The 12,004-nt window shown below is 40.2% G+C and overlaps 1 long non-coding RNA gene across 1 annotated transcript; it reads left to right on the forward strand.

Annotated features, from left to right (window-relative positions):
• The first annotated feature begins 6,112 nt into the window (after positions 1 to 6,112).
• LOC132611493 (uncharacterized) lies at positions 6,113 to 8,510 on the forward strand. The gene is made up of 3 exons (XR_009571697.1): positions 6,113 to 6,222; positions 7,170 to 7,220; positions 8,295 to 8,510. It is a non-coding gene; the product is annotated as an uncharacterized LOC132611493 (long non-coding RNA).
• Positions 8,511 to 12,004: the final 3,494 nt, after the last annotated feature.

Consider the following 12,004-nt stretch of genomic DNA (forward strand, 5'->3'; position numbering starts at 1 on the left):
TGCTACAGCTTCAACCCACTTGGATACATAGTTAACCGCAACAAGGATGTATCACATACCATGAGAACTCACAAATGGGCCCATAAAGTCGATGCCCCACACATCAAATAGCTCAACCTCCATGACAAAATTCATTGGCATTTCGTGCTTCCTCCCAATTGACCCTTGGCATTGACATTGGTCACAAGATTTCACCATCAAATTTGCAGCATGATAAACGATGAGCCAATAATAGCCACATTCAAGCACTTTAGCTGCTGTGCGGTTCCCACTGTGATGACCCCCCACGGGAGAGTCATGGCAAGCTTTCAAGATTTCCATGGCCTTGGATTCGTCCACTCATCGCCGAATGATGTTGTCGGCACAAGTTCAGAATAAATAGTGCTCATCCCAATAGTATTGACGACTATCTCTCAAGAATTTCTTCTTTTGATAAGCCTTGATGTCGTCGGGGATAAGACCCGACACCAAGAAGTTGGCGATATCTGCATACCAAGGGGAAACCTCACAAGATACAGCCAAGAGCCTTTCATCGGGAAAAACATCATTTAACTCAAGATTTCCACTCGGTCTCCTAGCTTCCTCAAGTCTAGATAGATGATCCGCAACTTGGTTTTCACAACCTTTTCGATCTTTGACCTCAAAGTCAAATTATTGCAACAACAATACCCAACTAATCAATCGCGGCTTTGAATCTTTCTTTGTCATCAAATATCTCAAGGCCGCATGATCCGTATGAACAACCACTTTGGATCCAAGTAGATAGGCTCGAAACTTCTCAAAAGCGTAGACAATGGCTAGAAGCTCTTGCTCGGTGACGGTATAATTCATTTGAGCTCCATTGAGGGTCTTGATAGCATAATAAATTGGGTGTATGATTTTGTTGTGTCTTTGCCCAAGCACTGCAACAATAGCGAATCCGCTTGCATCACACATGAGCTCAAATGGCATTGACCAATCCAGAGATACAATAATTGGAGTAGAGGTGAGCATTTTCTTCAACTCATTAAATGCCTTAAGGCACTTCTCATCAAATGCAAACTTATCTTTTTTTTCAAGAAGCTTACACATCGGGTTGGCGATCTTGGAGAAATCTTTGATGAACCGCCGACAGAACTCGGCATGTCCCAAGAAGCTACGAACCCCTTTGACAGAGATTGGTGGAGGAAGCTTGGCTACAACATCAACTTTTGCTCGGTCCACCTTAATACCTTCTCAGAAATCCTATGGCCAAGGACAATCCCTTCTTTCACCATGAAATGACATTTCTCCCAATTAAGTACAAGGTTGGTTTCTTCACACCGCTTCAGTACCTTACCGAGATTGGCAAGACATTCGTTAAAAAAGTCACCAACAACAGAAAATCATCCATGAAGACTTCCAAGAAATCTTCCACCATATCCGAGAAAATAGACATCATACACCGTTGGAAAGTAGCTGGGGCATTGCACAAGCCAAAAGACATGCGGCTGAAAGCAAAAGTGCCATAAGGACAAGTGAAAGTGGTTTTCTCCTGGTCCTCTAATGCAATGTTAATTTGGTTATACCCCGAGTACCCATCCAAAAAGAAATAATAAGCTCTTCCGGCTAGCCGATCAAGCATTTGATCAATAAAAGGCATAAGAAAGTGGTCTTTACAAGTCGCGGCGTTTAACTTTCGATAGTCCATACACACTCTCCATCCGGTGACTGTCCTTGTAGGAATCAACTCATTCTTGGAGTTAGGGACAACAGTGATGCCCCCTTTATTTGGCACACATTGCACCGGACTAACCCATGGACTATTTGCAATTGGATATACAACACCCGCATCCAATCATTTGATTATCTCTTTCTTGACCACTTCTTGCATAGGAGGGTTTAGCCTCCTTTGATGCTCTACACTTGATGAACTATCTTCCTCAAGTTCAATTCTATGTTCACAAATACTGAAGGGAATTCCCCTAATATCTGCAATAGTCCACCCAATAGATCTTCGATAAGCCGCCAACACTTCAAGCACCTTTTGAGTTTGTTCCTCATTTAACAAAGATGAGAGAATAACCGGTAAAGTATTATCTGGGCCAAGAAAAGCATACTTCAAATGAGAGGGAAGTAGCTTGAGCTCAAGTTTTGGCGGCTCAATAATCGAAGGCTTAGCCGGAGGAGTGGTTCTTTTATCAAGATCAAGAGATAATTTCTTCGGTTCATAAGAGTACGAACCCCGGCCAATGAGAGAATTAACTGTTTCAATATACCCCTTCATGTCATCCGCCTCGAAGTTCACCAAAATAGCCGAAAGTGTTTCGTCAAAGTGTTCCTTCTCTAACTTATGATCCACTGCTTCGTTTACAACATCGAAAGAATAAATGACCGAAATGCTCCCATAAGTACTAGGAAATTGTAACCCCTTGCTAGCTTGGAAAGTTACCTCTTCATCATTGACCCGGAATTTTATTTCATTCTTTTCTGGGTCCATTAGAGCTTTCCCGGTGGCAAGAAATGGCTTTCCCAAGATAATTGGGACTTCTTTGTCAACCGCACAATCAAGGATGACAAAATCTGTCGGTAATAAGAATTCCCCCACTTTAACAAGGATGTCATCAACAACCCCTACCGGTCTTTTGATGGTTCTATCGGCCATTTGGAGACGTATGCTCGTAGGTCTAGGTGTTCCCAAACCGGCTTGCTTATATATGGATAGTGGCATCAAATTAATACTAGCCCCATTTTCACATAAAGCACGAGCAAAATCATGATGACCGATGGTGCAAGGGATAGTGAAAGCCCCGGGATCTCCCTTCTTCTCAACATTTGATGACGAAATAATAGCGCTTACACGGTGGGTGACTCCTACCGTATCATGCTTGATTGATCTTTTCTTCGTCAACTAATCTTTCAAGTATTTAGCAAATCCTGGCATTTCTTGGAATGCATCAAGAAATGGGATATTCATTGACAACCCTTTCAATTGGTCGTAAAAGCGTTGGCACTTGGCATCCTCCGTTCTTTTCATCAATATTTGTAGGAAAGGGAAAGGAGATTTATATGTTTGGGTCAAGGGTTTAATTTCCCCCGTGACCTTGCTCTTTTGGGTGCTACCATCGACAGCCTTTTCAACACTTGCCTCCTCGTCACCCTTTAGACCATTAGGGTGTGCTTCCTTCTCTTTCTCAACAATAGTAGGCACTTCAATTGGTGCCTCTATTTCTTCTTCAACTTCTTCTTCAATAACCTCATCAACAATCGACTTGACAATGATAGGTTCAACCACTCTCTGATTTACCGCATCAAGGATCTTTCCACTTCTAGTAGAAATAGCTTTGCATGAGGCAATGTGATCACCTCCACTACCCCTTGGGTTCGGAATTGTGTCGCTAGGAAGGCCCCCTCTTTGTGGTGGATGTTGCTCACGAGAAAGATCTCGCATTTGTGACTCAAGTTTATCAATCGAAGCGGTGTGAGAGCCTACCACTTCGGTCAAATTCTCCATCTTCTTGTCACTCTTATGCTGGTTGTCCAATATCTTTTCAAGCATAGATTCCATTCGAGAGGTCCCTTGTTCATTGGAAGGACCTTCTCGCCAATTTTGAGAGTTAGAAGTACGACCCTTTGGTGGAACATAGGCATTAGAGTTTCGATTACCATAATTGTTGTTGTTGTAATCCCTCTTGTCCGAACCACCATATTCATTTCGGCCATATTGATTGCTTTGTTGTTGGGGTCTCCATTGCTTTTGATAACCCCCCTGAGAGTGATCGATATAATTAGCATCCTCACATTGTGGTTGCCCCTCTAGATAAGCTTCTTCTGAGACTTGGTACATTCCGGGAGCATGAGATGGCATTTCTTCGACAACATTCACACTTTTAGCTTCTTTCTCCGTAAGCCTCTTTGACAACAAATCCATGGTGGTTTGCAATTTAGAAAAAGCATGATCTCGCTCATGATTTTCTTTGGCCACCGCGGCAGCAGAGGGACTACCATATGACAGGATTTCACTATCGCTTGAGTGCCAAGCTTGATTGTGGGTGGTGAGATTATCGAGCAACCTGGCTGACAAATGATTTGTCCATGAAGCATCCCCCAGCTGCAGTGTTGACAACAATTTGATTCATTGTATCTAACCCCTTGTAGAACTTTTTGATGAGAATAGCATCCGGAAACCCATGAGTTGGAGATTGAGCTAGATAGTATTTGAAACTCTCCCATGTCGAATATAATTGTTCCCCCAGAAGTTGTTTGAACTCAAAGATCTTATCCCGAAGCTCAGCCTTTTTGCTTGGTGGGAACCACTTCTTAAAAAATGTATGGGCTAACTCGCTCCATGTATGAATAGAATTGTTGGGGAGCTTTTTATACCATTCCCTTGCTTGGCCAGCCAAGGAATATTTAAAGACCCGTAATCGAAGTACATCAGCAGAAACAACACCTTGGGATTGTTAAGCACACACATGCAAGAAGTTCTTCAAATGCCGGAGTGGACAATCCTCAGAAGAATTTCGGAAATAACCTTCAAGTTTTAGGAGTTGATAGATAGAACTATCAATTTTGAAAGTAGCATTTCCAGTTCTAGGAGGAATCACAGCAGAAGCATAATCAGCTTCATTGATGAATTCCGCAAATATATTCTCTTCCTCATCCTCTTCTGGTGCAGGTGGGTTCACTTGGAGTCCACCTTGGTTTCCTTGATTCTGATTCTTTCTTCTTGTCATGCTCACCTGTTTCACCACAACAGCAAACAAGGTATGATGGAATAAAAAAAGTTTTAAAGAAGAGTACACAACAATCAGTAATTTCTAAATCGTATTCCCCGGCAACGGTGCCAAAATTTGATACGCTCAAATTACACCTATTAATGGCGTAAAGCGGATGTTGTCAAATATAGTAACCCAAACAAGGTTGGGGTCGAATCCCACAGGGAATATGGAGAGAAAAGGATACTAAGTGTATGCGATACTAGTCTTTAAAGGCTTTAATCCTATTCCGAATATTTTGAAAAGAGATTTGGTTTGTATTTGGTATTTTGAAATGTTTGGAATTTGTTTGGATTTGGAGAATCAAAGTTATGTCCCCGCTATGATTAAATGTTATGATATGGGTGTCAATATGATATATTTCTAATGGGTCGAGGTTATGTATGCACTTAATCTCTAATACACTTTCTAATATATTCCAATAGTTAGAAAATATTTCTTTTCATGATTTTCCCAAATGCAGAAAAGTTGTAAATAAGGTTGATTAAATATGCCAAGTAGAACTCATCTTATCCCTAAGCGAGTTCATTAAACGAGGGTTAGCGCCCCGAGTCCTTGTTATATTATTTTAAATCACACCCTAGTTCATCTTTCCAAATAAACTAGGGTTTGTGCATGAACAAGTGTTTGCAACCACTTCAAGAACAATGAATACGGGAAATAATAAAACACATCACAACCCATTATATATATATATAATGTTAGATACCCATTACATAGTGTTACATCCCGTATTTTTGAACGTCAGATTATTTGTAAGCTGAGGTGGGGTCCACACGTCAAGATTTTTTTTTTTTTTTTTTTTGGGACATGTGACAAATTATATGAATCACATATGTGAAGTTAAACACAACTCAAGAAGGACCCTTGGGCCAAATCACAGTGGAAGTCCTCCAAACGAATATTTTTAAGAAAACGTTTTCGGATGACCTGACTTTGGGGGGCAAAAACGGTATTATATGTTTGGAATTTGGAAAAATACCAAGAAATAGAAGTTGTAGATAATTGAATTATCTTTCCAACCATAGGTCGTGGGTTCCCAGGTGACGTCGGTACAAGGAGATATGGACGTTTTAAGGTCGAAAGGTCAGTGGGCTAGGCCCAACTCGTGACCAACCGGGTTGGCCCAAAAAAAAGATAAAAGGGGAGAAAATTTATGCCCAAAAGAGGGGTGGCCGGCCATATGGCCCAAGCCCATGGTAATTCATTAATCCATGTATTAAATGAGACATTAGACCACAATTCTTTCATTTTCAAGAATCTTCAAGAACAAAATTGAGAGAAAAAGAAGAGCAAAAACTTGAAGGACCACACGGCCAAGACCTTGGAAAATTAGGTCCTCAAAATCTTCATCCAAAAATCATTAGCTTGTGGTTTTCCTACTCAATTAAGGGTCCTTTACAACTTGGTGTAGTTGTTTTGGAAGAAGGAGCACTTATTTCTTCAAGTTGACAACTTGTTCAAGTGAAGAAATTTGTAGAAAAAGGTAAGAATCAATTCCTTTTTCTTATGTTATGAAGGTTTGTTTATGTTGTAGTATGTAGAAATGAGTGGAAATTATGGAAATATGGAAGTTTGCAAAGTGGGTATGTATGTGTGTAGAAGGATGAACCAATTTTATTTGTTATGTTAATTGTGTTGTTGAAGCCTTGTAATGGAAATGGAAGGAAATGGTTCAAGTTGGTATGGAAAATTGTTGAAAATGGTTATAGGAAATTATGTGATTTTAATGTAGTTTTTATGAAGTTATGGAAGTTGAATGAAAATTGGATGAAATTGGAAAGAAGCCATGTTGGCCGTGTGGTATATGTTGTTGAGATAATGTTGGATTTATTTTGTTTAACATGTTAGTTGTGTTATTGTGATCTTCACAATGCAAAGGAAGATTATATGAGTGAAGTTGACATGAAAATGGAATGTAGAGAATTATGACACATTAATGTGATTTTATGATATTAAGATAATGAAGTTGTTAAAGTGTAGATTGTTGTTGGAGATGAATTAGTAAGTAGAAAATGTGTTGGAATGGTTTTGTTGCATATATAAGAATTTTGGATTGAATATGGAAGTTGATGGAATTGTTGAATATTAAATATATAGCTTGGAATACTTTTGGTTTATGTTTGAATGGTCTTATATTAGTATGTGAATATGAAAATATTGATATCGGGTTGTAAGTGCAAAGTTGGATTTGGAATTGTCGCATTATTTGGAAAATAAGACTATTTACGCTAGAATGCGTTCCTAGTCGATTATTGATGTTGTATATATTGTTGTTGGTATGGTTGTTGTTGTTTTAGCCGAGTTTTAACCTCGGGGATGATATATATATATATAGGGGAGATGCTGCTCAAATTTTTATAGACAAGAATTGGTTAAGGTTGAAATTTTAAGTCTTATGAATAGTAAATTGGTAAATGTGACCATTTGTAGGTTTTGGACGAAACGGGATTTGAGTTTTGGCAAGCGTAAAGGGCAAGAAAGGTATGTAAAGCTATCCCGATTCTTCTCTTGGCATGTCCTAGATGTACTAGGCTTGGATTTACGCCTCGGGGAATATTCTGTCCATCGGAATCCGCGTTTGAAATCGTCGCTTTTTCATTCAATAGAATTGAATTCCTTAAGTATGCTTTGATGAAAAATTATGAAATTTTTTCCCAAATTGCTTACGAAGTTATGGAATGTCCTAGAACCTTTGTAGGTGACCCCATAAGCTTAAAAATACGTAATTTGAGCCCACCGCTTCATTGGTTCCGAGGTGGGCCCACTATTTCCAATTTTACCCTTTATGTGTCTATGACTTGTCCGAGCGTTTTCGTTAGAGATACTCTAACTACTCCTTTATCTACTAAATAAAAACTATTTTAAATATTTCATTAAGTCTTATAAATTGTTTTGAATCTTGAAAACGATCTCGGATAGATTATGCCTCCGTAACCCGTTATGACATCTAAATTTACTTACTATGTTTCCGTCCGATTTCATTGATTTGATTTGACATTCGATATGCCTCATTGAGTCTCTGGAAATATATATATGGTATTTTTAGTGCATTTAGTTTCTCACTACTCCGTTCGTGGATGCCTCAATGTTTCCCCCACTGAGCCCGGGCCAGGATATGTTGTCAAGCGTGATCCTTTGCATTGTTCGCCGTGAATCGATGTGAGGGGGCAGGTATACGCGTACATGGGTTTGTGGAGTATGCTGTGCCATGTACGCTTGTTCTGATATGATTTGCTATGGCCATCTGATATGACATATTATGTTACGGGGTTATGCCCCTGTTCTGATTCTTCTGTGTTGTGGCACCAGCGTCGGGAGGGTGGCCACGTTCTGTCTGCTGAGTCCCTTGGCAGGGGCCGGATTTGATGTGACATGTGTTTCTGTACACACTCTGCATGTTTTGAAAATATGTATCTGATACTTTGGGTTTTCTATTTACTTTCTGTACGTTCTGTACCAGTTATGGTTTTGTTTATGTAATTCAGGCTTTGCATACTCAGTACATATTTCGTACTGACCCCCTTTCTTCGGGGGCTGCGTTTTCATGCCGCGCAGGTACCGACGACAGGTTTGCTGATCCGTCCGCTTAGGATCTTATTCTCCTATTTTGGAGCGCTCTCTTATCCAGAGCCCATCTTTTGGTATAGTCTGTCACTACTGTATATATATATTCTCGTTCATGGGTACGGCGGGGCCCTGTCCCGTCATATGATTCTGTCGGTCTGTTTAGAGGTCTGTGGACATGTTTGTGGGTTGGGGTCTTTCTGTACAGATGCGTGTATATGTTGTGTTAGGGCGATCTCATTCGCCGCGGCGGCCGGTCCGCATATGTTTAAATGTTGCTTCGTTGGCCCTGTGTGGTCTTTTGTTGGTATTTTCTGTGTGCAGGGTTATTTTGGATAGCCTGTAAAACAAAGCAAACTCTGCCGAAATTTTTCTGGAAATTATCTAACTTTGAAATATAGCCTTGTCGGCTTCCGCTATATACTTGAATGCGTTTGATAAAATTTGAGATAGCATTTGATAGATGTGTTCGGGTGCTCAGATCGGGCACTAGTCACGGCCTATGGGGTTGGGTCGTGACACATAGCACCCATCATTTGGGTCCACAACTTTGATTAAAGAAACTACTCACACATTATGGTCTCAAAAGTAGTAAGCAATAAATGAGACATAAAGCTTACAAAGTGTAATAAAGATGATGAAAAATGGAATCTTGTTGTCTTCACTAAGCTCCAAAAGGGGAGTATTCAATGCTCACCCACCAACGAAACTTTTCACGTGGTTACAATAAAATCTGCTGCTAAAAAAAACCTAAAATATTCTTTAAATAGGCTCCAAAAACGCACAGCAGCAACTGACAAAATTTCCCCCGATAGCAAGATCGACGGACCATCGATCGTTCGACGATCCGTCGATTTCTCCGTCCTTTGTACCTTCAGCAATGTGTTCCATTCGACGGTACCATCGACCAGTTCGACGCTCCGTTGAGTGTTCCGTCTTTCTCTCCTCTTGTTGAGAAACCCCGCTTGACGACACAAACGACGAATCGTCGATCAGTTCGACGCTTCGTCGATGCTTCCGTCGATCAGTTCGATGCTTCGTCGATGCTTCCGTCCTTTGTCGTCTTCAACTTTGTCATCACCGGAAAATCGAGCTTATCGACGCTTCAAATGATGGTTCGTCGGCTGATCGACGGAACGTCGATTCGTCATTTCTGGCCAATTTTTCTTTTGTTCTTTGCTTTCTGCTTTTGGGCCATTGTTTTTCCTAAAACACAACAAAACATATTAACGAGAATCAGACTTACTTGCAAACAACCAAAATTCATAGTAAAAAGGCGTCGAATGTGCCACCAATCCGCGGCACATCAACCATGAATATAGATGATTGGAAGTGAATTGAGAAGTAAGGATAATGTAGGTGAATAAAGACTATTGTTATGATGTGTTGAATGTTATTATTGATGTTTGGGAGTTGATATATGATATGGAGGAAGTCGTATAAGTAAAGGAGACGTTGTCCAATTTTCTCTAGCTTTAGTCATGTATGCTAAGCTATCGATTTTCTAATGATAATATAACTCTAATGAAGGTAGAAACGTGAGCATTGAAGGAGAACGTGCAAGCGATAGAATAGTTGAACGGAAAGGTATGTAAGGCTAACCCTTTTTTCATAAGGCATGGTCCCTTAGCCAAACATCCAATTTTCTATGAGCCTATGATGTCCTCTAAATGATTCTATCTTTAAAAGCTACTAAGCTCATGAATCACTATATGTTACGATTGTACTAAAATTCCTCATATGATGAGTACGGATACGGATACGGATGTATGTATACAATCACGGATTAGAAATGCGAAGTCCCTGTGAAAAGCAAGTTAGTGTTTATGATGATCATACTACTATCTCCCATCCTATGTTATTTCTTATGTTGTCTATTATGCTTTCATAATGATGTTGATCATGCTTTACATACTCAGTACATTCTTCGTACTGACGCCCTTTTGTTTGTGGACGCTGCGTCATGCCCGCAGGTGGCCAGGGAGACAGGCTTGATCCATAGCTTTATTACTCAGGGACTACATAGCGGAGCTCCATTTCATTTGAAGCTACAACTTTTGGTATTTATTCTTTTGTGTACATATTTATGGGCATGGCGGGGTCCTGTCCCGCCTATATGATATGACATACTCTCCTTAGAGGCTCGTAGACATGTGTATATGGTTAGATGTATTTGGCCTTGTCGGCCTATATTTTGGATATCATTTTGTTAGCCTCGTCGGCTGATGTACATTGTTGTGGGCATAGTTGTTGGTGATGATATAAATGTATTGTTGCCCAATGGAAATAGTATGAATGAGGAATAAAAGTATGATTTAGCTATATGGCTCACCTAGATGTAAATGTGAAAGTATGATAAGAGGTGCCTAGGTGGGTTAGCACTGGGTGCCCGTCACGGCCCTCCGGTTGGGTCGTGACATGCACGCAGGCAACCGGGTAAGCTTATCATCCAATCTTTCTATAATTCAATGTGATCCTCAGCTCTAGCTTTATTCAAGTTTAACTTTATTTGTTTCTTCAGCAGAGTGTTGTGCTCGTCAATGAGGCTTTTATCCGTGCTTAGCACGGGGTTGATGACTTAAAGGGCCAACTGGATGCCCAGGGTCGTGAAACGGAGAAGTTCCAGCACCTTCTGCAGGAAAAAGAAGATCAGTTGAGCTGGGTCTCTGCTCTTCCCAACCTTCAACCAGAGTTCGATGCTTCAAAGGCCGAAAATCTTCATTTGAAGGCCGAGTTGGCCGAAGTGGTTGAAAAGAACCGGCTCCTTGAAACGGATAATATCGGTCTTAACCGAGACAATGCCCGTTTTATTTCGAGGCTCGGTGAACTCGAGGTCACTATTTTCCAACTTCGAAGTGAACTTGATTCGGTCAAGGCCGATTCCGTGAAGATGGTAGAAAGGCATCTGTTGACACCCAATTTTGTCCCGCCTCTCCTCCGAAATACCTATTTACGCTTCTAATATTTTGGAAAATTAAAAAATATATATTTATATTTTACTATAATTATTAGCCTCTTATTAATACTCACGTTTTATTATTCTATTACAGTTACTATTATTATTATTATTTACTATTATTATTATGTTATCATTTTAGCACATTTTACCGGTTTACGCACTCACATCGCATTTATCTTCGCCTAATTAAATAATAATTTTATTTACTATGGATTTTTGAAATATTATTGCACGGCTATTACAACGTCATTTTTTATTATCTGAGTACTAATAATTGCGTATTTTATATCGAGTAATATTTTAACACAAGTTATTTAAATAGGTCTTTTATTTAAAATGTTGTAGCCCAACCAACTCATACTATTTTCGGATCAATTCACAAAACCAGTCCACATTTTAATTTACCAGCCATTTTAATTCAACTTAACCCTAACATTTCCTTCATTTTCACCCTCACCCGCCCCTTTCTCTTTCCTCTCTCTCTCTTCTCATTCATCATCTTCATCACCTCCATCCCCCACCACGCCGTTCCCTTTTCCCCACCACCGCCGCTCCTCTTCCCTTTCCCCCACTCCCTTACTTCATCATCTTCATCCCCACCACGCCGCTTGTCCCCCCGCTCCTCTCTTCTTTTTCTTCGACTCAAACGAGCCAAAATCCTATAAATGGTCGCGGCTTGAAATCGTTTAAAGGGGGGTAGAATCGCAGGTTGGAGAATCACAGTTCCTGAACCCCAAACCCC

Source organism: Lycium barbarum, chromosome 9, assembly GCF_019175385.1.
Source record: "Lycium barbarum isolate Lr01 chromosome 9, ASM1917538v2, whole genome shotgun sequence".
In the NCBI taxonomy this organism is placed as follows: domain Eukaryota; kingdom Viridiplantae; phylum Streptophyta; class Magnoliopsida; order Solanales; family Solanaceae; genus Lycium; species Lycium barbarum.